The following is a 5,999-nucleotide window of genomic DNA, read 5'->3' as shown; positions in this document are numbered from 1 at the left end:
GGGGGCGGGCGGGGAAGTTATGAAAACTTCTTAGACAGAACCAAATATCTTTAGCAGATATGTGGGTGGGCCTGGGGAATCAAGACCATAGTCGTTAGGAGAGCCCAAGATCAATCGGCATAACATAATTCACCAAGATATTATTTGACATCCTACTCTGGTTAGTAGTGACTGGAGTCTTAAAAGCTCAGAAGCAGTCATTGAAGGTATAGCTATGAATATCTTCCCACCATCAAAACACACATGGAAACAATTAGTCCAATAGATGAATGGACCATACAAGCACCAGTCTCTATAATCCAGAGACCAGATGAACTCGATGATGCCTGGCTACCACTCCAACTCCCCTGAAGATGACCATATTAGAAGGTATCCAATAAAGTGGGAGAAAATTGTGGAACAAAACTCACAAGTATAAGAGAGATCAGGCTAACTGATCAGATCCCCCAAGACTATGGTTCTTCATCTGGACTTGAACTCATACTCATTACTCAACTTTCAGCCAAACAACAAGTATGCTATAAGGGGAACTAGTGAGGTACACATGCTTTAGAATAAATCAACCACTTTCAATAAAAAGAGAAGCACTTACCGAAGGATAGAATTCAGAAGGAGTAGGAAAGAGGGAGGAATGAAAACAGGAAACACAAAGAGGAAGTGGGATAAGTGATGGTACGTTGAAGGGGTGGCAATAATGAGATGACACAAAATGAAGATGAAGCGTTGAATGTAAAACTTGATCTACTTTGTAAGCTTTCACCCAATTCACAAGGGAAAACATTAAAAGAAAAAAACATTCCTAACGTGTGTACAACATCTCTATTCTACTTTTATTGTTACATATCTTGTGTCAACCTCTGTATAATAGAATCCTTGGATGTGGCCACCTTGCTTCTAGTTCTCTAATCTTGTTCTAAGGGAATTTATCAAGGTCAAACCCATTGGATGCTTACAAAGTAATGGTAGACATTCAAAAATGCCTTGAGGTCATGGGAGGAGACACCCATGAATAAATAGGGGAAAAAGCGAAGACAACATAGATGGCTGGCAGGAGACACTGATGATTGAGCAAAAGGGAAACAGGCTTAGCAGCCTCACCGTCTGCATGCTGGCTTTGTTTTTGCTTCAGTGATCTCAGATGTGGAGATTAAGAGCACTTCATGTTGTTACCCCTTCCCTCCATTGTAGTGGGGGGACACTTGATAGGTGATAACATGTCAGCATTCTGCCACAACTCCAGGTTGGGATGGATATTCAGGTAGATATTTGTTTTCTGAACAACCAGACAGATTGTCTCCTGAGATCTGACCAAACTGGAGCTTGGAGGTGATTCAACTGGCTTTGGTTCAAACCAGACAGACTAAAACAATGCTAACAGCCAAGGGAAGGGACCTCAAGACCTGGAGAAATGCTTACTCACCTTCAGCCTCAAAGTAACTTTCCTCTGTCAGCTCTTAGTACAAGTTCATGTACAATCTGAGAATGCTCTGGACTCCCTCACTACCCATTCCTGTGAACACAGGCTTTCTTCTTGGGAAGAATGATGGCTGAAAGTGAACAGCAATACCATGAAGGAATATTGCATATTCACAAGGTAGAAGAGGCTTAGACTATAGACAATGAGGCTACACCACTTACAGCATTCCCAGTGATGCCATTGACTGTCAGTGGTGATTAGAGTGGATTTCTGAGTGAAAAACGTTGGTGTCCATGTTTGCCAATACTTTGGGAACAGGTGATCTACTAAAAGTAGCTGTAACCCATTATGACCCTGTAGATTCAGAGCCTCTGTTTGGATTGGGCAGTAAGAGTTGGCTGGAAGCACAACAGCCAGTCCAATTCTATGGTCTCTCTCTCTCTCTCTCTCTCTCCCTCTCTCTCCCATGTGTGTGCACACACAGACACATCAATAGGAGGGAGGGCAGGATAGAACCGAGAATGTGGTTGAACCTTCAGAGCCCTCAATAAGAACCTCTTTGTTAATGAAGAGTGAACAAAACAAACAGGACACTGGCTCGGAATGTTCTAGAACACAGAGTTGGTTGTCACCAAACAGCCGCCTGCTGCAGGGTTTACATAATGTTTTGGCACACTGCAGCAGTGAGGACATAAACCTTCACCTCAAGGTCTGCTCTGTAAAGTCAGAATGGAGAAGGCTGAGTCCCGAACTCAGGTCCCCATGGCCCTTCACAGCCAGCTCTGCCCAAGGCAAAAGAGTCACTTTGATCTTGTCACCTGAACTTTTAAAATACTTAGTGTTTTTCCAAAGACCCTGTGGATATGAGGAAGAACAGACTCAAGCCTCTTCAGAGGATATGCTTTTCAGGACTGTGTTAAGATATAGCTGGGTGACAGAGGAGCACATCACAGTGATGACTGTTCGAGTGACTGGTATTTTAGATGAAACGCCCGGTGTGAACAGACGATCCGAGAGTGCTGTAAGTTCAACTAAAGCAACAAAAAGATGTCTAGAGAAGGTGGGATTTGAGTAGAGGTTTATGTGGGCCACCAGGAGGTGATGGTGGGTTCAGAATGGGGTGCATTCCAGACATGAGGAAGAGTGAGTGCAGTGTGTGAATAGCACAGATATTTCAGACACTATTAAAAATCATTCCGCATTGTCCAGCTTGAGCGGAGAGTATCTTGAAACGAGGGCTGTGAGAGGTGTCAAAACCCGAACAAACCAGCTGTTTTCCCCGAGTCCAACTCATGGAAAGCCCATGTGTTACAGAGGCGAAGTGCCCCAGGAGTTGTCTTAGCTGTGCGCTTTACATGAGCGGACCACTAGGCTGCTCTTCCACGGTGCTTCGGGGTAGTTTGGCACCACCAATCTTAGGTGTAGAGACAAGAGAAAACGTTCTGTGGCACCCAGGGACCTCTCCAAATCAGAAAGGGTTTTGCCTCATCTTAGCCCAAGAAGTTCAACTCTTACTTTCTGGAGAAAAGATGACAGTGAAATGCTTGTTTTGATAGCCGTGCACCATCAGCTTTCTTCACCACATTTGCTTATGTACATATTTGTCTTCAGCGATCATGTCAGGAAGGTGAGCATCACGGAACACCATTTTAATAGAACAAAGTTTTCTTGCATTGAGGGAGTATTTGAGTAGAGTCCCAATGTCCATCTACTACCTTAATACTAAGCCTATAAATATATGCACATAGAGCTATTTCCCCATCATCATTTATAAATATATTTACATATGTACATGCCTGCATTTAGATTTCTATAAATGCCCTATGCCTCCTCATTATTTCCTCTATTTCATTTTATTTTCCTCTTGTCCCACTATCATGTTCAGCCTTCATTTGGGTTTCAATAATTCCTCTTGATTACATTGCCCTTGATTAAGCCATACCAGGCCTCCTACACCCTCCTTGCCACCGATTTTGGATCATTTGTTTTTCTCTTGTCCCTGGGTTTGTTAACACTCACTTCCTTTCCCCTGCTTCCTCTTCTCTCATGTCCCCCTAGAACTGTTGGTCCTGTTCTTTTTTCCTCCAGATTGTTTATCTCTCCTATCTTATCCAGATAGACTTGCAGAGATAATAATATGCACAAAAACTAAGACAGAACAAGACAAAGCAACAAAAGAAAAGAAAACAACAACAACAACAAGAAACCAATGACAAAAAGAAGAAGAAGAAAAGCCTGTAAATAGTTCAAGGTCTGTTTGTTGACATTTGGGAGTGTTTTCCAGTCAAATCTGATGGGGTGCCATACCCTGGTCCCCCTTTCTATTCTGTTTCACTCCCTTGGTGCCATTGGTATTTCAAATGCCAGCAAGGTAGCCCAACATGAATATTTTTCTACAGAGCTTCCAGACTAAGAACAGACTATGAAGAAGGAATCAACTGTCCACTTCAGAGCAGTTGACCACGGAAAATATTATGGACAGAATCAAAACATTGTCAGATACTGAAAATCCCATGAAAAGAAGCAGGACATAGTCAGAGATAGAGCTAGAACATGACCCCCTTTAGGCCAGAAGGCATTCAAAAATATGACTAGGGAAGAGCTGCCTCCTCAAAGTAGAGTCAACCACAGTGATGAGCCTGGAGTCAATCCTGGGAGAGAATGGCCTACAGGACCTTCATTTGCTGATGGGGCATGACCCAAAATGAGAAGAAACCACTGGAAATATCAATTAATTATTGGAACTTGTGACAATATGAATCTAGGGAAAATAGAAGTTGTAAAAATGAAATGGAACTCATAAAAATAGACATTCCAGGCATTAGTGAGCTGAAATGGATGGGTATTGGTCATTTGGAATCAGAAAATCATGTGGTTTACTGTGCTGGGAATAAAACAATCAAGAGGAATGGGGTAACACTCATTGTCAAAAAGGACAACTCAAGGTCTATACTTAAGTACAACGCTGTCTGTGATAGGATTAGATCTATCCCCATTCAAGGATATCCAATCAATGCAATTATTATTCAAATTTATGCACAAACCACAAAAGCTTGTGATAAAATAGTTGAAGAAGTCTACCCAAATCTTCACCTGAAAATTGATCAAACATGCAATCAAGATGCAGTGATAACTATTGGTGTTTGGAAAGCAAAGTTGAAAACAAAGAGGAAGGAATAGTAATTAGAAAATATAGCCTTGGTGATGGAAATGAAGCTGGAGATCACATGATAGAATATCCCAAGACCAATGTCTCCTTTATTGCCAATACCTTTTCTTCAACAACACAAAGGGGGACTATGCATGTGGTCTTCACCAGCTGGAAAATAGAGAAATCAAATGTACAACATCTATAGGAATAGATGATGGAGAAGCTCAATATCGGCAGATAAAATCAGTCAAGGAGTTGTCAGTGGAACAGACCATCAATTGCTCATATGTAAGTTCAGGATAAAGCTGAAAAACAAATTAAAACAAGTCCACAAGAGACAAAATATGGCCTTAAGTCTATTCCCCCTGAATTTTGAGAATATCTCAAGAATTGATTTGACATACGGGACACTAATGACAGGAGACCTGGTGAACTGTGTGAACATCATGAACATCATACATGAAGAAAGCAAAGGTCATCAAGAAGGATCGAGAAGGCATGAAAGAAAGAAAAGATCAAAGTGGATATAAGAGGAGACTCTGAAACGTGTTCTTAATTGTACAATAACTAAGGCAAATGGAATAAATGATGAAGTCAAATAATTGAACAGGAAATTCCAAGGGTAACTCTTTGATATTATATTATAATTAAATATGAAATGTTATAATTAAATATGCAAAGACCTAGAGTTAGAAATCCAAAAATGAAGAACACACTCAGCATATCTTAAACTACAGGAACTAATGAACAATTCAAGCCTCAAGTTGCAGAACTGAAAGATTCTAAGGGTAAAATAATGAATGACCCAGGAAGCACCCAAAGAAGATGGAAAGAATACACCGAGTCACTGTGCCAGAAATAACTAGTGACATTCCTCTATTTCTGGAGGCAGTATATGAGCAAGAACCATCGGTATGAATGAAGAAGTTCAAGTAACACTGAAAGCATAAGCCCAAAACATGGCTCCACAAATTGATGGAATAATAATAGAAATGTTTCAACAAGCTGATGGAGCGCTGGATGCACATACTCACCTATGCCAGGGGATTTGGAAGACAATAACTTGGCCAACTGACTGGAGGAGATCCATATTTGTACACATTCCAAAGAAAAGTGACTGAGCAGAATGCTCAAATTATACAACAATATCATTAATGTCACATGCAAGGAAAACTTTGCTGAAGATCATCCAACAACGGTTGCAGCAGCACATTGACAAGGACCTGCTAGAGCAGTGGTTCTCAACCTTCCTAATGCTGCGACCCTTTAAAATAATTAAAGGGTGACCCCACAACCACAAAATTATTTTTGTTGCTACTTCATAACTGTAATTTTGCTACTGTTATGAATCAGGCGACCCCTGTGAAAGGGTCATTTGACCCCCAAAGGGGTCGTGACACACAGGTTGAGAATCGTTGTGCTAGAGGTTTA

The sequence above is a fragment of the Echinops telfairi genome, unplaced genomic scaffold (genome assembly GCF_000313985.2).
Source record: "Echinops telfairi isolate 266 unplaced genomic scaffold, ASM31398v2 ScPeMD7_7469;HRSCAF=8507_1, whole genome shotgun sequence".
NCBI classification, from domain to species: Eukaryota; Metazoa; Chordata; class Mammalia; order Afrosoricida; family Tenrecidae; genus Echinops; species Echinops telfairi.
The sequence above is the reverse complement of the archived record's forward strand: the minus strand, read 5'-3'. Positions refer to the sequence as shown.